Raw genomic sequence first — 12,314 nt, 5'->3', positions numbered from 1 at the left:
GGTGTACACACCACCACACAGACTGGTGTATATAGCACCACACAGACTGGTGTACACACCACCACACAGACACATTGCTGTACATAGCACTACACAGACATTGGTCTACACAGTACCACACAGATACTGGTGTAAATAGCACCGCATAGACTGGTGTATATACCACCACACAGACTGGTGTACATAGCACCACACAGACACTGGTGTACATAGCACCACACAGACTGGTGTACGCAGCAGCACACAGACACATTGGTGTACACAGCACCACACAGACACTGGTGTACATAGCACCACACAGACACTGGTGTACATAGCACCACACAGACACTGGTGTACACAGCACCACACAGACTGGTGGACCTCTGTCATGATCCCAGTGACATTTGTTTGATGAGAATCCCTGTGTCATGATCTCAGTGACAGTGGTGTGAAGAGAATCCCTGTGTCATGATCCCAGTGACAGTGGTTTGATGAGAATCCCTGTGTCATGATCCCAGTGACAGTGGTGTGATGAGAACCCCTGTGTCATGATCCCAGTGACAGTGGTGTGATGAGAACCCCTGTGTCATGATCTCAGTGACATTTGTGTAATGAGAATCCCTGTGTCATGATCTCAGTGACATTTGTGTAATGAGAATCCATGTATCATGATCTCAGTGACAGTGGTGTGATGAGAATCCCTGTGTCATGATCCCAGTGACAGTGGTTTGATGAGAATCCCTGTGTCATGATCCCAGTGACAATGGTCAGAGAGACAACCGCACAGGCATACAAATGCCGGTTTCTCTGTCATAACTTGCAGCATCTGACAACTATTGTCAAATATTTCTTGAACACCAATTAATATTGTTGATTTCCAATGACAAATTATGTCAAACGTATCTTCCACATCCATCAACAATCATTCTTTGCATATGTATGAATTTGTACATTACTATGATGTATGTCTGCATGTGTGTATGCGTGTATGTGCGTGCACATACATGCAGTTTGTGTGTAGGCTGTGTGTGTGGCAGCGTGTGTACTGGCATCCTTCAAATCGATAACACGAGTCACGTCAGCAAATAGTTGGGGACGAACCCCAAAGCAAAACCACCCAAAGAAGAGACCCTTTATGAAATTAGCCGGAGACTGATGGATGGTGAGGGAAGGGAGGGGGTGGGGATTCAGGGCTGAAGGGGGGCGGGCGGGGGGGGGCGGGGGGGGGGGGCAGATCAATATACATATGCCAGCGCCGTCTCTCAGACACAGCACGCGCATCATCTCTCGTCACGTCATCTGCTGGCCTCCCTCTCGCTAACCTCGTTAGGCACCGGCACTCCGTTCCACAACACCCTGTCCCGGTCAGTGTGTGTGTGTGTGTGTGTGTGTGTGTGTGTGTGTGTGGTGTTTGTGGTGTGGTGTGGTGTGAGTGTGTGTGTGTGTGTGTGTGTGTGGTGTGTGGTGTGTGTGGTGTGTGTGGTGTGTGGTGTGTGTGGTGTGTGTGTGTGTGTGTGTGTGTGTGTGTGTGTGTGTCACCCTGCTTAGTGAAGTACACTCAGCCAGTTTCTCAGTCATCCTGACCAAAATGTCCATACTCTGCTCTTCGTTGCAGCATGCATTCCCACCATGTGCTGGTAATAAAGTGTTCAAAGAATGCCGTGGTCTTTTACCAACAAAGTGTGTGTCTGCCTGTCTTGTAAAAATGACGTGTCTGTCCAATTCAACAATAAACAATGACGTATCTGTCCTATACATCAACTGACAATGACGTGTGTGTCCGTTACATCAATGAACAATGATGTGTCTGTCCGTTATATCAACTGACAATGACGTGTGTGTCCGTTACATCAATGAACAATGACGTGTCCGTCCGTTGCATCAATGAACAATGGCGTGTCTGTCCGTTATATCAACTGACAATGACGTGTGTGTCCGTTACATCAATGAACAATGACGTGTCCGTCCGTTACATCAATGAACAATGGCGTGTCTGTCCGTTATATCAATGAACAATGACGTGTGTGTCCGTTACATCAATGAACAATGACGTGTCCGTCCGTTACATCAATGAACAATGGCGTGTCTGTCCGTTACATCAATGAACAATGACGTGTGTGTCCGTTACATCAATGAACAATGACGTGTCTGTCCGTTACATCAATGAACAATGGCGTGTCTGTCCGTTACATCAATGAACAATGGCGTGTCTGTCCGTTACATCAATTAACAATGACGTGTCTGTCCGTTACATCAATGAACAATGGCGTGTCTGTCCGTTACATCAATGAACAATGACGTGTCTGTCCGTTACATCAATGAACAATGGCGTGTCTGTCCGTTACATCAATTAACAATGACGTGTCTGTCCGTTACATCAATGAACAATGGCGTGTCTGTCCGTTACATCAATGAACAATGACGTGTCTGTCCGTTACATCAATGAACAATGACGTGTCTGTCCGTTACATTAATGAACAATGACGTGTCTGTCCGTTACATCAATGAACAATGGCGTGTCTGTCCGTTACATCAATGAACAATGACGTGTCTGTCCGTTACATCAATGAACAATGACGTGTCTGTCCGTTACATTAATGAACAATGACGTGTCTGTCCGTTACATCAATTAACAATGGCGTGTCTGTCCGTTACATCAATGAACAATGACGTGTCTGTCCGTTACATCAATGAACAATGACGTGTCTGTCCGTTACATCAGTTAACAATGGCGTGTCTGTCCGTTACATCAATGAACAATGACGTGTCTGTCCGTTACATCAATTAACATTGACGTGTCTGTCCGTTACATCAATTAACAATGGCGTGTCTGTCCGTTACATCAATGAACAATGACGTGTCTGTCCGTTACATCAGTTAACAATGGCGTGTCTGTCCGTTACATCAATGAACAATGAAGTGTCTGTCCGTTACATCAATGAACAATGACGTGTCTGTCTTTTGCATCAATGAACAATGGCATGTCTGTCCGTTACATTAATAAAGAATGATGTGTCTGTCCTATATATCAATGAACAATGACCTGTGTCGAGAGAGAGACACAGAGATAGAGAGAGAGAGAGAGAGAGAGAGAGAGAGAGAGAGAGAGAGAGAGAGAGAGAGAGAGAATTCAGAAAGCATGCTTTCAAAAGGGAAAAAAAGAGGTATTAATCCATCCATACATAATTGCCTTCCTTCCTTCAACCCCTTCCTCCCTCCCTTTCTACTAATAGAGTCTCCCGTCGGACCGACGGACGAGTAGGCAGGCAGGCTTATCTGTCGGTGTGTGTCCTCATACGGGAGAAGAGGCCGATTCTGGATGCGCAGCATTTCCCACAATGTTGCAAGGGAAAACGTCTCCAGAAGTTGAGCCCTGCTTCCTTCGCTCACGCTTCTCTTAATGGCCAGCGTTCTCTTGTTTTCAAACGTCTTTATGCCACTAGAGCACAGCATCCTCCAGCGAGAGCGGTCAAGGGCATGTCTCCCAGGAAGCGATTACTATGTCACAGGCTTCGAGGTTTGTCTTCAAGGTGTACTTGAAGCGCTTGCAGGGTGTTCCAAGTTCGCGGTGGCCTTCCTTCAGCTGGTCATACAAGAGCATCTTCGGGATCCTGCTGTCTGTCATGCGGGCAACGCGTCCTGTCCAGCGTAGCTGGCACCGGATCAGCAAGCTTTTGATGCTGGGCAGGCCGCTCCTCTCTAGGACCTGGAGGTTGGAGACCCTGTCTTGCCACTCTGTCTGTCCCTCTGTGTGTGTCTGTGTGTGTGTCTCTCTCTCTGTGTCTCTGTCGCTGTCTCTCTCCCCCTCTCTGTCTCTATCTCTGTGTGTGTGTGTGAGTGTGTGTGTGTGTGTGTGTGTGTGTGTGTGTGTGTGTGTGTGTGTGTGTGTGTCTGTCTCTCTCTGTCTCTCTCTCTTTCCCTCTGTCTCTCTTTGTCTCTCTGTCTCTCTCCCCCTCTCTTTCTCTCTCTCTCTCTGTCTCTCTCTCTCGTTCTCTCTCTGTGTCTCTCTGTCTCTCTCTCTCGTTCTCTGTCTGTCTGTCTGTCTGTCTCTGTCTCTGTCTCTCTCTGTCTCTCTGTCTCTCTCTCTGTCTCTCTCTGTGTCTCTCTCTCTCTCTCTCTACTGACGCGCCCAGCACCTTGACGCACCGAGATGTATGAGCGGTAGGATCAGGAAGGGAGGTAATCAATGATGTCACTGGCTCTAGCAACTGTCTTGGACCATTCATAACCCCTCCCACCTCCTCACCCGAATTCCCGGCTCCCAGCCAGGGAGGGAAGGGGTGGGGAGGGGAGGGGGAGGAGGGGGTACTTGAAGACGGGGAAGAAAGTTTAGAGCCTGGCGATGTCTCCTGTGGTAGAACATTTGCCGCAAAAGATGTTAAATTGTCATACAACGCTAAAAAGAGCAATTCAAAATGCATGGGTATGTTGGTGTTTTCTTCTTCTTCTTCTTCTTCTTCTTCTTCTACTCGCGGTCTTTTGCAAATGCTTGCTTGTACTCAGTCCACTAGCTGCCATGCCATGATGAATGAAAAATTGAATATATGTGTGATTGTGCTAGCAAATGAACAGTAAGTGCGTGTGTGTATGCGTTTAAGTGTGTGGGCGTGAATGTGTACGTATGTCTTTGTTTTGCTTGGTGTGTGTGTGTGTGTGTGTGTGTGTGTGTGTGTGTGTGTGTGTGTGTGTGTGTGTGTGTGTGTGTACGTACGTACGTACGTACGTGATAATGTACCAGTTGTTCTTTTCATTGCTTTGTTACTTTTGATAGACTATTCCAGTTACTATTCTTATTCGTCGTGTTTTTTTTTTTGTTTTTTTTGTTTTTTGTTTTGTTTTGTTTTGTATTTCATTTGATTTCTTTATTTCTGTTTAGTGTCGTTCTTCATTTTTATGCTTTGTGTCGTCAAATGGGCAGAATTGTGAAAAGGCCTTTACTGCGCCTAATTCTTTACCCATTAAAGATTCAATCAATCAGTCAGTCAGTCAATCTGTCCCGTAGTCAAGAACGCAGTGGCACCACAGGCAACTAGTTCTATCCATTTCTCTCTGTTCCTCATCTCTGTTAGGCATTCGTTCAGTCTCAGGCCTGTCCAGTTTGGGATACTGTCCTCCCATCTCTTTTTCTGTCTGCCTCTCCTCCTCCCTTGGCAAGTCCTGCTGATTGTCAGATGTGTCCATACCACTTTAGTTAGCGTTTCGTCATAGGATCCGATGGTTTGTGTGACCGTTTCTCACTTCTTTTTTGTTGATGTGATCTCTCTGTAGGAGATGCTGCGGAGTGTCCGGAATTGATATTTTCTTTTTGGCCTATATCTTCTCCATATCAGTTGTCAAAGTCCAGAACTACGCAGGAATGTTGAGATAACCAAGGAGCGCACCAGTCTGACCTATAAGCAGAGTGCTGTGCTCTTGTTATTCAAAATGGCTTTCAATTCTATTAACGACGTTGTTGTGTTGTTATTTGTGCAGTTCAGGCTTTGATCCCTGGTCTGTTACTATCGCTCTCTGGTACTTCAAGCCGTGGACTGTTTCCAGTATCTCGCCGTTGACTCCAATGCCAGTTCTGATGCCGTTGGTGTTGTTGCCATCAGCTTGGTATTCTCTGCACTGATTTCCATGCCGTTGGCTGCATAGTTGTCCAGGCGTTCCATCAATCTTGATAACCCCCCTTCCTTCCCTGCAGGCCATCGATGTCGTCAGCAAAACGTAGTTGCTGACGTAGATGCTGACTGCCCCTTCGTAATCTTCCGATGCATCGGTCATGACTCTCTCGAGAGCAGGTGAGCGCAGATAGCCTTTCCTGACACATAACAGTTGTCATTCTTCTTCATAGTGACATTCACAAATAGATCATCAGTCAAGTCCTTGCGATGAATGACGTCGATTTCTTAAGCTATTCGTGGCTGCCATTAAATCTGGTCATGAGTGGAATATCGTCTTGAACAAATCCCCTGTGCTGCCAATGAAGTAGACTGTGCAGGCCCCCTTGTTGTGTGTGGTGGAGTGACGAGAACTGGGACAGGGTTGTGCCTATGATGTCTGGATAGTGGGGTGGACATCATTGGTGATGTCTGGATAGTGGGGTGGATATCATTGGTGATGTGATGTGTGGATAATGGGGTGGATATCATTGGTGATGTGTGGATAGTGGGGTGGATATCATTGGTGATGTCTGGATAGTGGGGTGGATATCACTGGTGATGTGATGTGTGGATAGTGGGGTGGATATCATTGGTGATGTGTGGATAGTGGGGTGGATATCATTGGTGATGTGATGTGTGGATAGTGGGGTGGATATCATTGGTGATGTGTGGATAGTGGGGTGGATATCATTGGTGATGTGATGTGTGGGTAGTGGGGTGGATATCATTGGTGATGTGTGGATAGTGGGGTGGATATCATTGGTGATGTGATGTGTGGATAGTGGGGTGGATATCATTGGTGATGTGATGTGTGGGTAGTGGGGTGGATATCATTGGTGATGTGTGGATAGTGGGGTGGATATCACTTGTGATGTGATGTGTGGATAGTGGGGTGGATATCACTGGTGATGTGATGTGTGGATAGTGGGGTGGATATCATTGGTGATGTGTGGATAGTGGGGTGGATATCACTGGTGATGTCATGTGTGGATAGTGGGGTGGGCATCACTGGTGATGTGATGTGTGGATAGTGGGGTGGATATCATTGGTGATGTGATGTGTGGATAGTGGGGTGGATATCATTGGTGATGTGTGGATAGTGGGGTGGATATCATTGGTGATGTGATGTGTGGATAGTGGGGTGGATATCATTGGTCATGTGTGGATAGTGGAGTGGATATCATTGGTCATGTGATGTGTGGATAGTGGGGTGGATATCATTGGTCATGTGTGGATAGTGGGGTGGATATCATTGGTCATGTGTGGATAGTGGGGTGGACATCACTGGTGATGTGATGTGTGGATAGTGGGGTGGATATCATTGGTGATGTGTGGATAGTGGGGTGGTCATCACTTGTGATGTGATGTGTGGATAGTGGGATGGATATCACTTGTGATGTGATGTGTGGATAGTGGGGTGGATATCATTGGTGATGTGATGTGTGGATAGTGGGGTGGATATCACTGGTGATGTGATGTGTGGATAGTGGGGTGGATATCACTGGTGATGTGATGTGTGGATAGTGTGGTGGATATCACTGGTGATGTGATGTGTGGATAGTGGGGTGGATATCATTGGTGATATGTGGATAGTGGGGTGGATATCATTGGTGATGTGTAGATAGTGGGGTGGTCATCACTGGTGATGTAATGTGTGGATAGTGGGGTGGATATCACTGGTGATGTGATGTGTGGATAGTGGGGTGGATATCACTGGTGATGTGATGTGTGGATAGTGGGGTGGATATCACTGGTGATGTGATGTGTGGATAGTGGGGTGGATATCATTGGTGATGTGATGTGTGGATAGTGGGGTGGACATCACTGGTGATGTGTGGATAGTGGAGTGGATATCATTGGTGATGTGATGTGTGGATAGTGGGGTGGATATCATTGGTCATGTGTGGATAGTGGGGTGGATATCATTGGTCATGTGATGTGTGGATAGTGGGGTGGATATCATTGGTCATGTGATGTGTGGATAGTGGGGTGGATATCATTGGTCATGTGTGGATAGTGGGGTGGATATCATTGGTGATGTGTGGATAGTGGGGTGGACATCACTGGTGATGTCATGTGTGGATAGTGGGGTGGATATCATTGGTCATGTGTGGATAGTGGGGTGGACATCACTGGTGATGTCATGTCTGGATAGTGGGGTGGATATCATTGGTCATGTGATGTGTGGATAGTGGGGTGGATATCATTGGTCATGTGTGGATAGTGGGGTGGACATCACTGGTGATGTCATGTGTGGATAGTGGGGTGGATATCATTGGTCATGTGATGTGTGGATAGTGGGGTGGATATCATTGGTGATGTGTGGATAGTGGGGTGGACATCACTGGTGATGTGATGTGTGGATAGTGGAGTGGATATCATTGGTGATGTGTGGATAGTGGGGTGGTCATCACTTGTGATGTGATGTGTGGATAGTGGGATGGATATCACTTGTGATGTGATGTGTGGATAGTGGGGTGGATATCATTGGTGATGTGATGTGTGGATAGTGGGGTGGATATCACTGGTGATGTGATGTGTGGATAGTGGGGTGGATATCACTGGTGATGTGATGTGTGGATAGTGGGGTGGATATCACTGGTGATGTGATGTGTGGATAGTGGGGTGGATATCATTGGTGATATGTGGATAGTGGGGTGGATATCATTGGTGATGTGTAGATAGTGGGGTGGTCATCACTGGTGATGTAATGTGTGGATAGTGGGGTGGATATCACTGGTGATGTGATGTGTGGATAGTGGGGTGGATATCACTGGTGATGTGATGTGTGGATAGTGGGGTGGATATCACTGGTGATGTGATGTGTGGATAGTGGGGTGGATATCACTGGTGATGTGATGTGTGGATAGTGGGGTGGATATCACTGGTGATGTGATGTGTGGATAGTGGGGTGGATATCACTTGTGATGTGATGTGTGGATAGTGGGGTGGATATCATTGGTGATATGTGGATAGTTGGGTGGATATCATTGGTGATGTGTGGATAGTGGGGTGGATATCACTGGTGATGTGATGTGTGGATAGTGGGGTGGACATCACTGTAGATGTAGTTGGAAGACCTCATCACTGGTGGTGTAGTTGGAGGATAGTATGGTGGTCATCACTGGTGACGTAGTTGGAGGACGTCATCACTGGTGACGTAGTTGGAGGACGTCATCACTGGTGATGTAGTTGGAGGACCTCATCACTGGTGGTGTAGTTGGAGGATAGTATGGTGGTCATCACTGGTGACGTAGTTGGAGGACGTCATCACTGATGATGTAGTTGGAGGACGTCATCACTGGTGATGTAGTTGGAGGATAGTATGGTGGTCATCACTGGTGATGTAGTTGGAGGACGTCATCACTGGTGATGTAGTTGGAGGACGTCATCACTGGTGATGTAGTTGGAGGATAGTATGGTGGTCATCACTGGTGACGTAGTTGGAAGACGTCATCACTGGTGATGTAGTTGGAGGACGTCATCACTGGTGACGTAGTTGGAGAACGTCATCACTGGTGACGTAGTTGGAGGACGTCATCACTGGTGACGTAGTTGGAGGACGTCGGCTGAGGACCAGTGTAGAGAGGAACAAGGCCCGCCAGGTCACGTGCCCTCGATGCCGCTCCCCCCCCCCCCTTACCTCCCCCCCGCCTTTTTTTTGTTTGTTTGTTTGTTTGTGTTTTGCCTTTGTGAGCTGCACCTCCTATGTTGACTGATATGTAGGAGTGGGTTTTTATGTCTATGATCATTATACGCCACCATGTAGGCAGCCTTGGTCCATGATACTGGTATCAAACTCTCTGATAACATGAAGTTGAACAATATGTTGGTGTGTCAAACACTCTGAACAATATGTTGGTGTGTCAAACACTCTGAACAATATGTTGGTGTGTCAAACACTCTGAACAATATGATGGTGTGTCAAACACTCTGAACAATATGTTGGTGTGTCAAACACTCAAAACAATATGATGGTGTGTCAAACACTCTGAACAATATGATGGTGTGTCAAACACTCAAAACAATATGATGGTGTGTCAAACACTCTGAACAATATGTTGGTGTGTCAAACACTCTGAACAATATGTTGGTGTGTCAAACACTCTGAACAATATGTTGGCGTCAAACATTTTTCACTTTATCAGACAGTTCAATGAGTCACAGTGAAGAAACAGTGTGGTGTCTGGGCTGTCCACAGCTGGTGTTGCTGGTAATGACGTCACAGTGTGGTGTCTGGGCTGTCCACAGCTGGTGTTGCTGGTAATGACGTCACAGTGTGGTGTCTGGGCTGTCCACAGCTGGTGTTGCTGGTACTGACGTCACAGTGTGGCGAGGGAGCTGTCCACAGCTGGTGTTGCTGGTAATGACGTCACAGTGTGGCGAGGGAGCTGTCCACAGCTGGTGTTGCTGGTAATGACGTCACAGTGCGTTGTCTGGGCTGTCCACAGCTGGTGTTGCTGGTACTGACGTCACAGTGTGGTGTCTGGGCTGTCCACAGCTGGTGTTGCTGGTACTGACGTCACAGTGTGGTGTCTGGGCTGTCCACAGCTGGTGTTGCTGGTAATGACGTCACAGTGTGGCGAGGGAGCTGTCCACAGCTGGTGTTGCTGGTAATGACGTCACAGTGTGGCGAGGGAGCTGTCCTCAGCTGGTGTTGCTGGTAATGACGTCACAGTGTGGTGTCTGGGATGTCCACAGCTGGTGTTGCTGGTAATGACGTCACAGTGTGATGTCTGGGCTGTCCACAGCAGGTGTTGCTGGTAATGACATCACAGTGTGGTGTCTGGGCTGTCCACAGCTGGTGTTGCTGGTACTGACGTCACAGTGTGGTGTCTGGGCTGTCCACAGCTGGTGTTGCTGGTACTGACGTCACAGTGTGGCGAGGGAGCTGTCCACAGCTGGTGTTGCTGGTAATGACGTCACAGTGTGGTGTCTGGGCTGTCCACAGCTGGTGTTGCTGGTAATGACGTCACAGTGTGTTGTCTGGGCTGTCCACAGCTGGTGTTGCTGGTAATGACGTCACCGTGTGGTGTCTGAGCTGTCCACAGCTGGTGTTGCTGGTAATGACGTCACAGTGTGTTGTCTGGGCTGTCCACAGCTGGTGTTCCTGGTACTGACGTCACAGTGTGGTGTCTGGGCTGTCCACAGCTGGTGTTGCTGGTAATGACGTCACAGTGTGGCGAGGGAGCTGTCCACAGCTGGTGTTGCTGGTAATGACGTCACAGTGTGGCGAGGGAGCTGTCCTCAGCTGGTGTTGCTGGTAATGACGTCACAGTGTGTTGTCTGGGCTGTCCACAGCTGGTGTTGCTGGTAATGACGTCACAGTGTGATGTCTGGGCTGTCCACAGCTGGTGTTGCTGGTAATGACATCACAGTGTGGTGTCTGGGCTGTCCACAGCTGGTGTTGCTGGTAATGACGTCACAGTGTGGCGAGGGAGCTGTCCTCAGCTGGTGTTGCTGGTAATGACGTCACAGTGTGGTGTCTGGGATGTCCACAGCTGGTGTTGCTGGTAATGATGTCACAGTGTGTTGTCTGGGCTGTCCACAGCTGGAGTTGCTGGTACTGACGTCACAGTGTGGTGTCTGGGCTGTCCACAGCTGGTGTTGCTGGTAATGACGTCACAGTGTGGTGTCTGGGCTGTCCACAGCTGGTGTTGCTGGTAATGACGTCACAGTGTGGCGAGGGAGCTGTCCTCAGCTGGTGTTGCTGGTAATGACGTCACAGTGTGGTGTCTGGGATGTCCACAGCTGGTGTTGCTGGTAATGACGTCACAGTGTGATGTCTGGGCTGTCCACAGCTGGTGTTGCTGGTAATGACATCACAGTGTGGTGTCTGGGCTGTCCACAGCTGGTGTTGCTGGTAATGACGTCACAGTGTGGTGTCTGGGCTGTCCACAGCTGGTGTTGCTGGTAATGACGTCACAGTGTGGGGAGGGAGCTATCCACAGCTGGTGTTGCTGGTAATGACGTCACAGTGTGGTGAGGGAGCTGTCTACAATGGGGTTGAAGGTAATGAAGTCACAGTGAAGAAACAGTATGGTGAGTACTGGTAATGACGTCACGGTAAGGAAACAACGTGGTGAGTGCTGCTAATGAGTCATAGTGAAGAAACAGTATGGTGATTGCTGGTATTGACGTCACAGTAAAGAAAGAATGTGGTGAGTGCTGGTAATGACGTCACATCGAAGAAACAGTGTGGTGAGTGCTGATGATGACGTCATAGTGTGGTGAGGGGCTGTCCACAGCTGGGGCTTCTTGTAATGACGTCACACTTTTTTTCTTTGGAAGACACGCAACTTTCCACGTTGACTCATCTTTCTCTGTGTGCACGATACCGTAGTGTGAATGTATTTCATCAGAAAACGACACTGAAAAAAACAACTGAAAGTGAGGATTAACGACACTGTTTGTATGGTTTTCAAGGATGTTTACTTTGAGACTGGTGCTGTGAAACGGATAAAAGATACATGCCTTTTTTCAGTCTGTGCTTCTGCGACAAAACCCATGCCAAGGGAGATAAACCTGTACTGGCAGTGTGCTTCTTTGCCATGGGTTAACACCCGTCTTACACGTGCTGTAACCACTGTGGAAACTTTTAAACATCTTTCTTTTGATGACCACGACCATTTTCATCGTCATTCATCTGAACTTGTGTTTTATGTGTAGAGTTGGGCCTGTCTACAT

Source organism: Babylonia areolata, chromosome 15 (genome assembly GCF_041734735.1).
Source record: "Babylonia areolata isolate BAREFJ2019XMU chromosome 15, ASM4173473v1, whole genome shotgun sequence".
Lineage (NCBI taxonomy): Eukaryota > Metazoa > Mollusca > Gastropoda > Neogastropoda > Buccinidae > Babylonia > Babylonia areolata.
This window is presented reverse-complemented; position numbering follows the sequence as displayed.